A 17,713-nucleotide genomic window follows, 5' to 3' on the forward strand; every position below is an offset into this window, starting at 1 on the left:
CAATTGAGTAAGTAAATGGAGTGAGTGAATGAATTAATGAATGAATAAATGAGAGTGAGAGAATGATTGAATAAGTAACTGAATTTATATATTTATTGAGTTAGTTGAATGAGTAAATGAGTGGGAGAATAGATGAATGAATAAGTGATTGGAATGAGTGAATAAGTGAGTGGCGGTGGATGAATGAATGAGTAGGAGTGAGTGAATTTATACATGAATGAACATGTAAGTAAGTGAGAGTGAGTGAGTGATTGAAAGATTAAATGGAGTGAGTGAGTGAGTGAGTGAATGAATGCTTGAGAGAGAGTAAATGGATAAGTGAGTGACCGTGAATGAATGAGAGTGACTGACTGAGTGAGTGGGTGGGTGAATCTGTGAGTGAATAGATTTATTGATTGAGTGAATAAGTTGAATGAGTAAGTGAATGCTTGAGAGTGAGTAAATGGATAAGTGAGTGGCAGTAAATGAGTGTGTGAGTGAATGGGTGGGTGGGTGAATCTGTGAGTGAATGAGTGCATGGAGCAATTGGGTGAGTGAATGATTGAATTAATAAATGACTGAATTAATAGATTAATTAAGTGAGTGAGTAAATGCGAGAGAATGGGTAAATGAACAAGTGAATGGAGTGAGTGAGTGAATGAATGAGAGTGAATGGATAAGTGAGTGAGAGTAAATGTGTAAGAAAGTGACAGTGATTGTGTGAATCTGTGAGTGAATGAGTGAGTAAATTAATAAATAAATGTGTAAGTGAATGAGTGAGTGCATAGACTGAGTGGGTAAGTGGATGAATGAATAAATTAATGAAAGAGAGTGAATGAGTGAATGAATAGTATAGGTAAGTGAGGGATTTGCTGAGTGAGTGATAAAAATAGAAATAGTGAATGAATGAGTGTCAAAGGAGTGAGTGAATGTGTGGGTGAGTGCATAAGTGAGTGGGCAAATGACTGAATGGCTGAGTAAGTGAATGAGTGAGAGTGATCATATGGATCATATGCACAAGTTCTATGCTGTTACCAAGGTTATGTTAAGTTGTTTAAAGGTTGTGGACTGGTTTACTGATATGTGTAGGTTTATGGGATGGATAAGGCTAAGGTTAGAATTAGTGACTGAGTGAGAGTGAGTGAATACATGAATGTGTAAGTGAATAAATTAATGATTGAGTGAGAGGGTGGGTGAGTGAGTGAATAAATTAATAAGTAAAAAGAGAGAGTGGGTGATTCAGTGAGTGAGTGAATTACTTGGTAAGATAGAGAGTGAATGATTGAACAAATGATAGAGTGAATGGAGTGAGTGAATTAATGAATCAATGAGAGTGAGAGAATGATTGAAAAAGTTATTGAGTGAACATATTCATTGAGCGAGTTAGTAAATGAGTGAGAGAGTGGATTGATGAATTGAATGAGTGGATAAGTGAGTGACAGTGACTGAATGAGTGAGAAAGTGAGTGTGAGTGATTTAATAAACAAATTTGCAAGTGAGTGAGTGAGTGAGTGAGTGAGTGAGTGATTGTAGTTTAAAGGTTGGTTAAGGTTATGGACAGGTTTCCTGGTATGAGCAGGTTTATGGAATGGTTAAGGCTAAGGAGAGAATAAGTGACTGGGTAAGAGTGAGTGAGTGAGTGAATAAATAAATGCGTAAGTGAATGAATGAAGCAGGTTTATGAGATGGTTAAGGCTAGGGTTAATAGCTCATTATAATATCCTATTTACAGATTGCTCCATGAGTAAAATGGTAGCTAAAATTGCAGCCACTGTACATTGATGGTAATCTGAATGTGTGTAAATGCAGGAATGCTTTAGCGTGCGGTGGTGTGTGTGGACGTGCTGATGTGTTGTGAGTGTGTGGCGTGCTTGATTTGAGTGTGACGGGGCTGTTCATTATGTGCTGAGACTGGGGCAGGTCTCTCCTCACAGCCAGGATGAGGGTATTAAAGCAGAGCGTCTGACACCTCTCTAATGAAAAATAGGATCCTCCTGAAGGTTATGCAGTCGGCCCATGCTGAAAATCCCGCTTCATTTCACTCTCCCGCTCTGCTTAGGTCAACGTAATTCTTTCCTCCTGATTGATATTTTCTCTTAAAGCTGTTTTTTTTTTTGGTTTTTGTTGTGCGGCAGTCTCATCATAAGGAGACACTCTGGTTTTTCCTGTCATATTCCTCAGAAAATGTAGAATATAAGAGAATATAACCAGCTCATAATGGGCAAAATTAATTCATTTCACTTTTTATAATCAGACTTGATCAAAACAGTCTATAGAAACACTTTGATTGACATTCTTTCTATGATGTCATCAGAGGGGCAAAGCCCCGCCCACTAGTGATTATCCTCATCTCTTCCCTTTAAGGAAGGTGAAGATCGAGAGCCACACCCACTTTTCACATCTTCACCATGAACCACTGCGATTACCAGACTTCTCTAAAGCTTCTAGCAAGCTCCTGCAATGAACTCCTGACAGACTTTCCTCTGGCCTCATTTTGTTTAGAATTATGTTCTTCAATTTTACTTCAGAAATATTTAACGAGGACTTTAGTGCATAATGGTGCTGCTGCACGGTTACAGAGTTACTCCAGCAAAGTTTTCCTCTAGTCTATATCATTAAGCACACTTTCTGAACTCTCTATATGCCCCAGTTGTACTTCTGAGTTTTCTTTTGGTGCATACACTACACTTCAATGTATCTCAAATGTAATTACTCCTCAAAAGACAGGCTCAAGACACTCAAAATGACATTAAAACACGTCAAAAATGCTAATCGATTTGTTGTTTAAACCTTGGCGTCCATTTGACATCCACACACTGATGCCCTTTTGACCGGCAAGATACAACACAAAAATATTTAAAATAAGAAAAGTTTTAAGGGGCGACAAGAAGGTCGCTGGTTCGAGTTCCAGCTGGGCCAGTTGCCATTTCTGTGTGTTTGCACGTTCTCCCCTTGTTCCCGTGGGTTTCTTCCGGGTGCTCCGGTTTCCCCCGCAGTCCAAACACATGCGCTATAGGGGAATTGAATGAACTAAATTAGCCGTAGTGTATGAGTGTGAATGGATGTTTCCCAATGTTGAGTTGTTTGCTAATCACTGAGCCAGCGTGATATGGAAGGTAATTCCTGCCAATTTTGAATAAATCAATTAAACATTGGAAATTAAAAATAAATCCAGATTAACAATTTCATTTTTAAACACTGTTCGCAAAATATCTGACAAAATTGAAAATGAAATTATATTATTTTAATTTTCACTGGGACAACACATCCTCACTGTCATAGGGATAAATAAAATACAGTTGATAATTTAACATTTCATTTTCATTGCATTTCTGCATATTCTAGTGACATCGAGGGTTTTCACTGGTTCTGTTGATGTAACTTGCAGATGATGTAAGATGCAGATTTAATTTGATGTTTACCGGACATTTATGCATGCAATTTTAGAGATAAAATTGCTTGCGCAAATGTCCAGCGAACATCAAACCAAAAACCAACTTTAACCAAAGCTAATTTAGCTGTCTTCCAAAGATTTCAGTACTAACAAGTAGGGATGTAACGGTATTGTAAATACCGTCATACCGCAATATTAATTTTTTTCGATATTACCGAAGTCGCATGACTCTGTAAAACTATAGGTCTTCTGAGAAAATTTGCTCAGGCGAATGAAGCGAACGTGAATTCCCATCAGCCCATGCTTGACCATCATCCCTTGCGGTCTGTTGTCGCTACAGATCCAGTAATGCGGAAATGGAGTGTGCTGCTAGAAGCGGGGATGAAAAAGAGCTGGAAAACTCTAAAGCGGGTGTTGTCGCCGCGCGCGTACTGAATAGCGGTGTTGTCGCGCGAGTTCTTATCAGCTGTGTTGTCACGCGAGTTCTTATCAGCTGTGTTGTCGCGCGAGTTCTTATCAGCTGTGTTGTTGCGCGAGTTCTTATCAGCTGTGTTGTCGCGCGAGTTCTTATCAGCTGTGTTGTCGCGCGAGTTCTTATCAGCTGTGTTGTCGCGCGCGAACTGAATAGCGGTGTTGTCGCGCGAGTTCTTATCAGCTGTGTTGTCGCGCGCGAACTGAATAGCGGTGTTGTCGCGCGAGTTCTTATCAGCTGTGTTGTTGCGCGAGTTCTTATCAGCTGTGTTGTCGCGCGAGTTCTTATCAGCTGTGTTGTCGCGCGAGTTCTTATCAGCTGTGTTGTCGCGCGCGAACTGAATAGCGGTGTTGTCGCGCGAGTTCTTATCAGCTGTGTTGTCGCGCGAGTTCTTATCAGCTGTGTTGTCGCGCGCGAACTGAATAGCGGTGTTGTCGCGCGAGTTCTTATCAGCTGTGTTGTAGCGCGAGTTCTTATCAGCTGTGTTGTCGCGCGAGTTCTTATCAGCTGTGTTGTCGCGCGCGAACTGAATAGCGGTGTTGTCGCGCGAGTTCTTATCAGCTGTGTTGTCGCGCGAGTTCTTATCAGCTGTGTTGTAGTGCGAGTTCTTATCAGCTGTGTTGTCGCGCGAGTTCTTATCAGCTGTGTTGTAGCGCGAGTTCTTATCAGCTGTGTTGTCGCGCGAGTTCTTATCAGCTGTGTTGTCGCGCGCGAACTGAATAGCTGTGTTGTCGCGCGAGTTCTTATCAGCTGTGTTGTCGCGCGAGTTCTTATCAGCTGTGTTGTAGTGCGAGTTCTTATCAGCTGTGTTGTCGCGCGAGTTCTTATCAGCTGTGTTGTAGCGCGAGTTCTTATCAGCTGTGTTGTAGCGCGAGTTCTTATCAGTTGTGTTGTAGCGCGAGTTCTTATCAGCTGTGTTGTAGCGCGAGTTCTTATCAGTTGTGTTGTAGCGCGAGTTCTTATCAGCTGTGTTGTAGCGCGAGTTCTTATCAGCTGTGTTGTCGCGCGAGTTCTTATCAGCTGTGTTGTAGCGCGAGTTCTTATCAGCTGTGTTGTAGCGCGAGTTCTTATCAGCTGTGTTGTCGCGCGAGTTCTTATCAGCTGTGTTGTCGCGCGCGTACTGAATAGCGGTGTTGTCAGCACACTGTTCAGATTGATGCAGACATGAGACCTCTATCTCACTCATGGTTTGTCCTCTCAAGTGGGGGAAAGACAATGCACAACGTTACCCACTGCTGTCAACCTGGGCCAAGTCATATCTCTCTTGTCCCAGAAACCTCAGTCCCAAATGAGAGGGTTTTTCTGTTGCAGGGGACATTGTAAATGCCCAGAGATACCAGCTTTTACCAGATTATATTTATATGATAATTTTCCTTTAAACCCATCTCCATCTAAGTGAGTGAGTGATTAAATGTTGAATGTGATGAGTTTTCAACACTACTAAATTGAAACTTTATTTTTTTACATGGTTTAATAATTTTTTGTTATTAAAATTGAAGTTCCTGTTTCAAAGCTTACAGATAGATGACTAATTTGTATGTCATTGACACTTTTGGCACTTTTTTGGAGTATTTTCATAAGTTTTGTTTTTTCCTGTAAATGATTCAATAAATACCGTACCGTGACATTCATACCGAGGTATTACCGTACTGTGAAATTCTGATACCGTTACATCCCTACTAACAAGTTGTTAATGTTCCAAGACCTAATCCAGTATATATTATAGGAATTCATCACATCCCATTCATCAAAACAGCGCTTTTGTCCCGAGCTCTGAAATCACTCGACGTCACCAATTGTCGGCCCGTGGACCGGTGGCTGAGGACCACTGCCTTAGCCATAGACATGCACTTACAGTTGATGTCAGAATTATTAGCCCCCGTTTATTTTTCCACAATTTCTGTTAAACAGAGAGCAGATTTCGTCAACACATTTCTAAACATAATAGTTTTAATAACTCATCTCTAATAACTGATTTATTTTCTCTTTGCCATGATGACAGTGCATAATATTAGACTAGATATTTTTCAAGACACTTCTATACAGCTTCAAGTGACATTTAAAGTCTTAACTAGGTGAACTAGGCAAGTTAGGGTAATTAGGAAAGTTATTGTATAATGATGGTTTGTTCTGTAGACTATCAAAAAACAAAATATAGCTTAAAGGGGCTAATAATATTAACCTTAAAATGGCTATTTAAAAATTAAAAACTGCTTTTATTCTAGCCGAAATAAAACAAATAAGACTTTTTCCAGAAGAAAAAATATTATCAGACATACTGTGAAAATTTCCTGAATCTGTTCAACATCATTTGGGAAATATTTCAGAAAGAAAAAAATTCAAAGGGGGGCGAATAATTCTGACTTCAACTGTAGATTGGTAAGATAAATCCTAATTCCTATTAAAACAAACCCCTTTAGGGTGATATGCAATTAGTCAATGTTGTACACTATCCCTCAATAAATACATTATCCATAAACATAATGGATCATTTCTGTTAATTCAATTCACACCGTATGCTTGTTTCTCTCTCAAAGGAACACAGAGATGCGGTATAAATATTTCAAAGCAATATCTGAGCGTGACAGAGAGAAGTTTGTCACTTTCTGCGCTACTCAGCAGTTGGATGATGTGTGTGTCGTTTTTACAGTGCAGACAGAAGCAAGAGGTCATGCTTTGAGTGACCCCAGACACTGACAAAACCACACACACACATCGCACAGCCTCATGGGACGAGCTGTCATACACACACATACACACGGGCGGATTACTGTTATACTGTCGCTCACCCATTCTTTCTCTGTGCTGGAAGTGTTACTACACTGTAAAAAAATAGATCCCTGCCTTAAATGTTAACCTAATGAACTTTTCTAGTCATTTCAACTTACATCAATCAATCATTTTCCTTCAGCTTAGTCCCTTATTTTTCTGGGGTTACGACGCAACCCAGTACTGGGAAACACACAGACACACTCATGTACAGATGCACTCGCCCAATTTAGTTAGTCAATTCCCCTATAGCGCATGTGTTTGGACTGTGGGGGAATCCGGAGCACCCGGAGGAAACCCACAAGGAGAGCATGCAAACTCCACACAGAAATACCAACTGCCCTAGCAGGGACTCGAACCAGCGACCTTCATCCTGTGAAGTGACGGCGCTAACCACCATGCCACTATATCTATATATTAGTAACAAAAGTTATTTTATTTCTAAAAAGAGTGAAATGAAATATGGAGAAGTGATGAGCTGGAGTGTATAACATCTCACACACTGTCAGATGTGTGACCTGCCCTACAGACGCTCTGCCCTTTGCACAGTGTTACACACACACGGTGCCTATGTGACATAAGCATAACTATAGTGCTGCTAATGACACCATACTAGTGTCTCTGCCTGAACACACTCATGTATGTGTGTAATGTGGTGTACAGCACGATCTACCATGAAAGAAAAGGAGGATGAGCATGAAAAGTGTGTCGGTGCATGCGTAGGCATAATACGAGTGTGTACCTTGTATTAAGTATGTTAAAAATGTCCCCAGAAGTATTTTTTTATTAATAATGTTGGTTTCTATGAGCAAAACAACTCATAATTGAGTTAAATGTACAGTTCGTACAGTAGAAATATCATTGCGTCTAGGTGAAGTCCCCATAAAGACAGCTGTACAAGTGTGTGTATTTCAGCTGACTTGTAAAAACATGTATATGAGTAGTCCCCATAAAGACAGCTGTACCAGTGTGTGTGTGTGTGTGTGTGTTTCAGCTGACTTGTAGAAACATCATCTACATGAAGTCCCCATAAAGATAGCTGTACAAGTGTGTGTGTGTTTCAGCTGACTTGTAAAAATTGTCAATGCGAAGTCCCCATAAAGATAGCTGTACAAGTATGTGTGTTTCAGCTGACTTGTAGAAACCTCGTCTATGCGAAGTCCCCATAAAGACAGCTGTACAAGTGTGTGTGTTTCAGCTGACTTGTAGAAACCTCGTCTATGCGAAGTCCCCATAAAGATAGCTGTACAAGTTTATGTGTGTGTGTGTTTCAGCTGATTTGTAGAAACATCGTCTAGGTGAAGTCCCCATAAAGATAGCTGTACAAGTGTGTGTGTGTTTCAGCTGACTTGTAGAAACATCGTCTATGTGAAGTCCCTATAAAGATAGCTGTACAAGTGTGTGTGTTTCAGCTGAATTGTAGAAACATCGTCTATGTGAAGTCCCCATAAAGATAGCTGTACAAGTGTGTGTGTTTCAGCTGAATTGTAGAAACATCGTCTATGTGAAGTCCCCATAAAGATAGCTGTGCAAGTGTGTGTGTGTCGTTATATACGTTGTGTGTTCCAGCTAACTTGTGTTTTATTATAGCGCATTATTTCTATAGCATTAGGAAATAATCAATAATCTGAGCAGATGATGAATAAGGATGTCAAAACTAATGAAAAAGAAGAATTGTTTGATTGTTTCCGCAGCATCGGAAAATGATCAATAATTGAGGAAATGATGAATGAAGACGTCAAAGAAAAGCGAACAAGAGAAATTATTCTCACGTCTGTTTAACGACACACACACCAGTCGTCTTTATATTCACTTGGCTTTCTGCAGAATTTAGCATTTATTTAAGCAAAACATTTAATTTAATGGTGTACTTTTATTTTAGCATTAGTCAAGTGGTATAACTATTTTAAAAATATTAACGTGATTATTAATAACTATTGTGATTAGCATCAATTCTCCATTTTTAAAAATATTTTTGAGGGGTTTTATTGTATGTGAAAACTATAATGCTGCATCATCACTAATAATCCCATTATATATATATATATATATATATATATATATAGATGCAGTAGGTAGTGCTGTTGCCTCACAGCAAGAAAGTCGCTGGTTCGAACTTTGGCTCGGCTCAGTTGGCATTTCTGTGTGGAGTTTGCATGTTCTCCCTGCGTTCGCGTGGGTTTCCTCCGGGTGCTCCGGTTTCCCCCACAGTCCAAACACATGTCGTACAGGTGAATTGGGTAGGCTAGATTGTCCGTAGTGTCTGAATATGTGTGTGTGAATGAGTGTGTGGATGTTTCCCAGAGATGGGTTGCGGCTGGAAGGGCACCCGCTACGTAAAAACTTGCTGGATAAGTTGGCGGTTCATTCCGCTGTGGTGACCCCGGATTAATAAAGGGACTAAGCCGACAAGAAAATGAATGAATGAATGAAACCAGAAGTTTAGATACGCTGTATAAAAAGGTACATGACCAATTAAAAAAAAAAAGTCAGATGTTAATGTGACTAAACTTTTTCAATTTTAGGTAAGTTAGGATTATCACATGTGTTTCTGTTCTGCTTGATACAGATTAACGAGATATATTTTATATAGAAAAAGTGTTTTAACTTTTCTTGAAAGTCAAGTTTACATACAATGAGATTATTCTGCCTCTGAAAAAGCTCAGATGATGGTGTTTAGGTTTTGGAAGTTTCTGATTGGCTAATTGGTCTGATGGAGCTAAGATTGAACTGTTTGGCCATAATGACCAGTGTTACATTTGGAAGACAAAGGGCAAAAGCTACAAGCCTAGGAACACCATCCCAACTGTGAAGTATGGGGGCGGCAGCATCATGTTGTGGGGCTGTTTTGCTGCAGGAGGGACTGGTCCATCTCACAGCATAGATGGCATCATGAAGACAGAACATTGTGTAGAAATACTGAAGCAACATCTCAAGACATCAGCCAGGAAATTAAAACTTGGCTACAATCGGCTCTTCCAAACAGACCATGACCCTCAGCATACTGCCAAATTAGTTCAAATGTGCTTTAAGGAGAACAGTGAATGTTTTGGAGTGGCCATCATGAAACCCGGATCTCAATCCTGTAGAAAATTTGTGGGCAGAGTTGAAAAAGTTTGTGCGAGCAAGTCAAATTTCTCTCCGTTACACCAATTCTGTCAGGAGGAATGGGCCAAAATTCCTTTAAACTATTGTGAGAAGCTTGTGGAAGGATATTCAAAATATTTGACAGTTTAAAAGCAAAGCTAAAATATACAAAGGAAATGTGTGTAATCTTTTGAGTGTCTAGAAATTAATAAAATCTCCTCCCCAAAAAAATCTCTCATTCTGGCATTTAGCAAATGTTGATCATTAAGGTAATCCTAACGGATCTAAAATAGTAAACGTTTAGTGTGATTTACCATCAGACATTTTTTTTTAAAAATGGTTATGTTCCTTTTTTAAAGTGTGTGCAAACTTCTGGTTTCAAATATATATATATATATATATATATATATATATATATTTACATTTAGTAACTTAGCAGACGCTTTTATCCAAAGCGACTTCCAACTGAGCACAAGGAAGCAATTTACACAACTATAAGAGCAACAATAAATAAGTGCTGTAGGCAAGTTTCAGGTGTGTAAAGTGTAAGAAGGAAAACATTAACATTTTGTAATTTTTTTTTTCTGTAATAGTTAGCGGTGAAGCCAGAGAGGCAATTGCAGATTAGGAAGGAAAGTGCAGACTGAATAGTTGAGTTTTTAGTCGTTTCTTGAAGACAGCGAGTGACTCTGCCGTTCTGATGCAGTTTTATATATATATATATATATATATATATATATATATATATATATATATATATATATATATATATATATATATATATACTGTAAATATAATTTTAAAATGTAGCTTTAAAAGTTTATGGGGCCCAGATCAAGTTGCCACATTGCAATTGAAAAAAGTAAATAAATAGAAATATAAAAAATAAAGAAACAAATAACAAAAATTAAAGAAATGAATAAAAATAAAATAAATAACTAAAATAATTTAATGGATTTTTACAGTGTACTTTTTTAAAAGTATAAATATCATGTAATATTAATTTACATTATTCACTGATACCATAAATTAACCTTGACACACATTAAAATAAGTTAAATATAAATTGATTGGCTGCATGGTGGCAGAGTAGGTAGCATGTTCGCCTCACAGCAAGAATGTTGATGGTTCGAGCCTCGGCTGGGTCAGTTGGCGTTTCTGTGCGGAGTTTGCATGTTCTCCCCGTGTTGGCGTGGGTTTCCTTCGGGTGCTCCTGTTTCCCCCACAGTCCAAAAAACATGCACTATAGGGGAATTGGGTTACATTTTTCGTAGCGTATGAGTGGGAATAAGAGTGTATGGGTGTTTCCCAGTGATGGGTTGCAGCTGCGTAAAACATATGCTGGATAAGTTGGCAGTGGTGACCTCAGATTAATAAAGAGACTAAACCAAAACGAAAATGAATGAATGAATGTTACACACGTATCTAGATGAATTAAAGCAGACCACACTGATGAATATTGTCTAATATAAGCAGAGGAGAGCCAATAAGAGCTGCTGTCCTGCAGGGTCTGTCCTGTAATTAGTGCGAGTATGGTGAGAGCGGAGGCTCAGCAGGGAGCTAAACTGTGTTTATGATACAGCTGCACTGTAATGATGAGGAGGAGGAAAATACAGCAGTGAGGAAACACACTATGCTTTACTCTCTTTCTCTAGCAGAACACACAGTCAACACACTTCAATAAACCAGCTGAGGACCCTGTGTGTGTGTGTTGCAGGACTGAAGTACTTGTTTTGTCCTAAAAAGGTGGATCACGATGCACAATTGGTACTAATGGGCTCAAAGTGTGCCAAGAAAACATTCCCCACACCATTACACCACCACCATCAGCCTGAACCGTGGATACAACGCGGGATGGATCCATGCTTTCATGCTGTTAAGGCCAAATTCTGACCCGACCATCCGAATGTGGCAGCAGAAATGGAGACTCATCAGAGCAGCAACGTTTCTCCAATCTTCTATTGTCCAGTTTTGGTGAGTCTGTGTGAATTGTAGCCTCAGTTTCCTGTTCTCAGCTGACAGGAGCGGCACCCGGTGTGCTCTTCTGCTGCTGTAGCCCATCCGCCTCAAGGTTGGACGTGTTGTGTGTTCAGAGATGCTCTTCTGCAGAGCTCGGTTGTAGCGAGTGCTTATTTGAGTTACTGCTGCCTTTCTATCAGCTGGAACCAGTCTGGCCATTCTCCTCTAACCTCTTGCATCAACAAGGCATTTGCGCCCACAGAACTGCCGCTCACTAGATATTTCCTCTTTTTCAGACCATTCTCTGTAAACCCTAGAGATGGTTGTGCGTGAAAATCCTAGTAGATCAGCAGTATCTGAAATACTCAGAGCAGCCAGTCAGGCAGCAACAACCATGCCACGTTCAAAGTCACTTAAATCCCCTTTCTTCCCCATTTTGATGCTCGCTTTGAACAGCAGCAGATCATCTTGACCATGTCTACATGCCTAAATGCATTGAGTTGCTGCCATGTGATTGGCTGATTAGAAATTTGCGTTAACGAGCAGTTGGACTGGTGTATATGTGTGTTTATGGATCTATTTTTTGTGCAAATCTGTTTGTGTGTGTAAATGTATGTGTATCTTTTTCGAGCTTGTGTGTTTGTTTGTGTGTGCTTCTGCGTGAATGTGTTTGTTATAGTGTGTTTGTGAGTGTAAGTGTGCACTTGTGTGTGGATGTGGATGGTGCGCACGTATGAGTGCATGTTTGTAAGCGTGTGTGTTTGTGAGTTTATGCGCACGTTTATACAGTATGAACAGCCTGTGTTTGTATGTCTGTAAGTGTAACAGTGTGTTTGTGTGCGCGTCTGAGCACAGCTATACAGTGTGTGTCTGTAATTGTGTGTATGTGTGTCTGTGAATGTACGTGTTTGTGTGTTTGTGAGCATGTCTATACAGTATGTGTGTGTCTGTGATTGTGTTTGTGCATGCACGCACGTGTATGTTTGTGAATGTGTGTATTTTTGTATGTACGTGCGTGTGTGTGTGTGTGTGTGTGGATTGTTAGTGCTGTTTTTGAAGCACAGACTCCACTTGTCAGATTATGCCACATTTCCATTTGACTTTCATAAGCTGTTTACGGCTCACAGCCTGTGCAAAGAAATGTGTGTGTGTGTGTGTGTAGCCTGGATCCCGTCAGGGTCTTTTACATGCTGTATTTTGTATGTCAGAATCGCTGGTTGGAGGATCACTGTAAGAGCAGTCCCACGCTTTTCTTTCGTAATGTGTTTTTTTGTCTGTTCCCTTCATTCTCCCCTTGTTTTGTCCTGAAGGGAAATAAAGGATAAAGTGATGTGGAAGAAGAAATCCGCACACACCGCATGTACACAGTGGCGAAGCCAGAGGGGTGTCCAGGGTGGCACTGACATCGGATTGGCTACCCTGGGTGCCACCCCAATATTTCATTTGCTGCTGGCAGTTCCTGATGCTGACTGACATCTCATTTGTCTAAAGAAATGTTTTAATTTTGTCGGCAACGTTCGAGGTATTTTCAAATTAATATAGAGCCGAAGATAAGAGCATAGTTTCAAGTAAAACGAACAGTGTTGGGAAGTAGCACCGCTACAGGTAGTGTTGCTACTAGCTTAACTAAATTTCTCAGTAGTTTGGCAGTAGCGTCGCTCATACCTAGGCCCACACGGAATCTGCGCGCGCAGATTTCTGCAGATTTTTAGCTCATCATTAATTCTGTTTATTTACTTGAGTAAATGTGTAGATCTGAATTTATTCCGTTTTTATTCAGTAATTGATTACTTTTTATTTAATAAATTAACTTAGTTAACTTAGTCTTAGTTATGATACTCTGCTGGATACTCTTAAAATAATTCCGCAGAAATCCGCAGATTTTTACCAAAATTGTCCGCAGAAATAGCAAAAAACGTCCGCAGATTCCGTCTGGCCCTGCTCATACCTGTCGACCCTTGCGTTTTCCCAGGATTCTCCCCTTTTTTACAGTTTTATCCCGCTATCATCCCGTAAAGGTATTTACACGAATTTCTCCAGTATTTTCAGTCTTTCTCTGAAGGGTGGCAATAAACCAGGGGTGTCCACACTCGGCCCTGGAGGGCCAGTCTCCTGGAGAGTTTAGCTCCAAAGTTAATCAAACACCTGAACCAGCTAATCAAGCTCTAACTAGTCATACTAAAAACTTCCTGGCAGGTGTGTCAAGGCAAGTTGGAGCTAAACTCAGAAGGACATCGGCCCTCCAGGACCGAGTTTGAACACCCCTGCAATAAACATTGAAGAGTCTATCCTCCCTATACACAGCCCATACCACCGAACCACCAGGGGCCGATCATTGCTCTTAAATACGAGTCTGTTCTGTGCTTTTGTTTTATTTAGGGATGAAAACACTTTGAAATAAATATAAAAACGACGGGACTCCCTTTCCTTTTCATTACGGGTGCCGTCTCCCCTCCTATGCAATCCTCAAAATAGGCATATACTACTCGAGCTTCATAGAATTCGAAAATCAGTACGCGAGAAGTACACGGATGACTTACTACGAGATTCTGGAGTGCGCATCGCATGCATGCTGCGCTATCCCATGATGCCCCGCGAGCGAATTCATGAATGGGAGTAAAGCGACGCAACTGACGCAGGTAGGTCACGTGACCATGACAAAATGGCGGATGTAGTACGTCTGAATTCTGAATTTTCACATTCATACTGTATAGAACGTACTTTTCTAACGGCCGAGTAGTACGTTTAATTCAAATGCAGTACCTACTGAGTAGTAGGCGGTTTCGGACGCAGCCCATATGATAGGGAGAAGGATGATTTCTTCTTCTTGTTTTATGGTGTTCGACAACAAACTTTTTGGTGCGTTACTGCCACCTCTGGTGAAACTTGCTTGATGAAAAGACGACTGAGGGAGAGTAGTTATTTCTGAAGCAGGATTCCTTGTGACCATACTTCGAGAAGTACGTTACGGTGCAATAACTTAATTTCTGATGCTGTGCTCAAAAAATATAAATACTTTAGTATATATAACACTACAATGCTTATTACAATATATATATATATATATATATATATATATATATATATATATATATATATATATATATATATATATATATATATTCATTTATTATCAAAAATATTTCCCTTTACTTTAATGACTAGAGTATTTTAAATGTGTAACACCTGGTTTTATTGAATTTCTTTTTAGTTTTAGCTGTTATATACAATAATGTGTTTCTGTTAAGTACATCATATTATTTACAGTAAATAACTGAACTGAACTATTATGCCTCATATGTTTCACTGACAGTTTTATTGATCACTAAGATACGATTGACTTGGATTTAAGTTGCTTCGATGAAAATTGTAAAAATAGCTTAGATGTAGCTAAGTTACTTTTACCATGTAGCTTTTAGCTTAGCTTGCTACATTTCCCTGGGGGTAGCTTTAGTGTAGTTATGCTACATTTTAAGTAGAGTAGCTAATAGCTTAGCTCACTACATTTGTCAAGTAGCTTGCACAACACTGATTATTACAGTGTAATGTCTCGGACAATTTTAATCTACAGTGTCTAATAGGTAGGCACACACGGAATCTGCGCGCGCAGAATTTCACAGATTTTTCGTCGATTTTCCGCAGAATTCCTGCAGATTTTTAGCTCATCATTAATTCTGTTTATTTACTTGAGTAAATGTTTAAATCTGAATTCATTCAGTTTTTATTTAGATAATTTATTACTTTTTATTTAATATATTAAGGTTTTAGTTATGATACTCCGCTGGATACTCCTGAAATAATTCCGCAGAAATCCGCAGATTTTTACCAAAATTCTCCACAGAAATAGCAAAAAACGTCCGCAGATTTCGTCTGGCCCCGCTAATAGGTAGTGTTACACAACAATCTGCGGATTTCCAGCCCATTAATGAGTCTATTTATTTAATTGTGTAAATGTGTGTAAATTTATGTTTATTCAGTTTTTTAATTAATTTCAATAATATTGACGGATATGAAAATGTTTGTTAAAATTGTTTGTAAAGTAATATGTTCTGTCTTTAAGTAGATATATTATACGGGAACTTGGTTTACCAAATACGTGGAGATGGATTTGCATTGTAAACATTAAATAAAAGTTAAAAAACTATAATTTTTTATTTCATATATTAAGTTTTTAGTTACGATACTCCTAAAATAATTTCTCATAAATAGCAAAAAATATGCACAGATTCTGTCTGGCCCTAACTATTATTTTTGAGAGTGTGTAATGTGCAACCTTGGATTTAATAGGACCGTTTTAGTGTGTGTGTTGTCTGTAGTGTATTGAAAGGTCAACACAGGCCATCGGAATCAAAGCAGAGTGTGGCTACAAAGAAAAAAAAAAAGAAAAGTCCAGCGTGATTCCTGTTCAAACACACGGATCTCTCCTCACTGGATTAACATTTATCGAGCGGCTAAAACTGGCTTCACTCACTCCAGGACAAAGACACAAGCTGCTCGGCGAGCTGATCACCAATGTTCCTAGCAAAGCCCGGCTAATAGACATTTCATTACGGATTAGAAAGTCTCTATTACAATACAAATTAAACACGCTCTGATCTTAACCCGCGGGTCGAACGGCATTACGCCGGAAAGTTTACGCTTTTTTTCAGTACGTGTGTGTGTGTGTGTGTGTGTGAGGCGTCGACGCTGAGGTTGCAGTTTGGTAATGATTTTACGATGGGCTTATATGATGATTTATGGAGAGCTTGTGTCAGTATAACAGGCTGAAGGACACACAATATCATCTTCAACATCATTAAAATTCAGATGCTTCTTCTCTGGCCTACTCATCAGACACACACACACACACACACACACACAGGCCTACACACAAATTCCCTCATAAATTGTCGCTCAAGCTGTACATACGTGCAGAGTATCAGATGTTATTTACTGGTGATTTTAAGCCCACGCGTCAAAAGAGTGTCGTGTCGGTTCATCTGGGGTGTTTTCGAGTGATTGGAGTCGCCATTGACAGAACAAGCAGCGGGGAAAGTGTTTCAGAAGGCCGCCGTTTGTGTGTGTTTGTTGTTTTTCCCCCCCGCTGGATTGTGTGGTACACTAGAGCCCCCTGTAGGCGGACGGAGGAACTGCAGCCAACACATTTCAGCTGTAGCATATCAGGTAGAGTCTACTGCAGTTAGCGGAGATGATTTTAGACCGCGGTACACTTTTAGATTAACTACTCCAGTTTTTTTTAAAGTGTTTTTTGTTACAATAAATTTATATGTGCAAATGCAATCGGACTGCTTATGGAATGCGTTTTTGTTTTACAATGACTTTTTATGTGCAAATGCAATATGACTGCTAATTAAATGTATTATTGATGTGTACAATGACTTTATATGTGCAAAAGCAAACGGACTGCCAATAAAACTTATTATTATTCTTATTTACAATAAAAATATTTGTGCAAATGCAATCGCACTGCTAATTAAATGTATTATTATTTTTTTATATCTTTATGTTCAAATGCAATCAGACTGCTAATTAAATGTAATATTATTATTATTAATATTATTATTGTTATTATTATTTTATTATTGTTATTATTTTTTACAATGACTTTATTTGTGCAAATGCAATAGGACTGCTAATAAAATTAATTCTGCTTCTTATTATTATTATTTACAATGACTCTGTGCAAATACAATCGGACTGCTAATAAAATATATTATTATTTTTTTTTTACAATGACTTTATATGTGCAAATGCAATCTGACCGCTAATAAAATGCATTATTGGATTTTATTTTGGACATTAATGCGAACTCAACATATAAATAAATATCTAATATTTATAATTAGAAATTGGTGCATAATTATAGGCCTAAATATGGGTGTTGTTACAAATATAGGAATAAATACTAATTATGCAAGCATTTATGACGTTTATGTTGTCAATTTATCCAATATTAAATATTTTACATGCATTGTTTTTGTTTTCAGAAATATTTTATTTTAATAATAATAATAAATAACATTAATAGAAATTATAAATAATTAAAAAACATT

The 17,713-nt window shown here is 38.8% G+C and overlaps 1 long non-coding RNA gene across 1 annotated transcript in view; it reads right to left on the reverse strand.

Moving 5' to 3' along the window:
• Positions 1-16,722, reverse strand: part of LOC141376045 (uncharacterized) — a 52,491-nt gene extending 35,769 nt beyond the window's left edge. Inside the window, exon 1 of the long non-coding RNA XR_012385102.1 lies at positions 16,569-16,722. This is a non-coding gene — a long non-coding RNA (uncharacterized lncRNA). The remainder of the gene's footprint in view (positions 1-16,568) is intronic.
• Between the last annotated feature and the right edge of the window lie 991 nt (positions 16,723-17,713).

This window comes from Danio rerio, chromosome 9 (genome assembly GCF_049306965.1).
Source record: "Danio rerio strain Tuebingen ecotype United States chromosome 9, GRCz12tu, whole genome shotgun sequence".
Taxonomy (NCBI): Eukaryota; Metazoa; Chordata; class Actinopteri; order Cypriniformes; family Danionidae; genus Danio; species Danio rerio.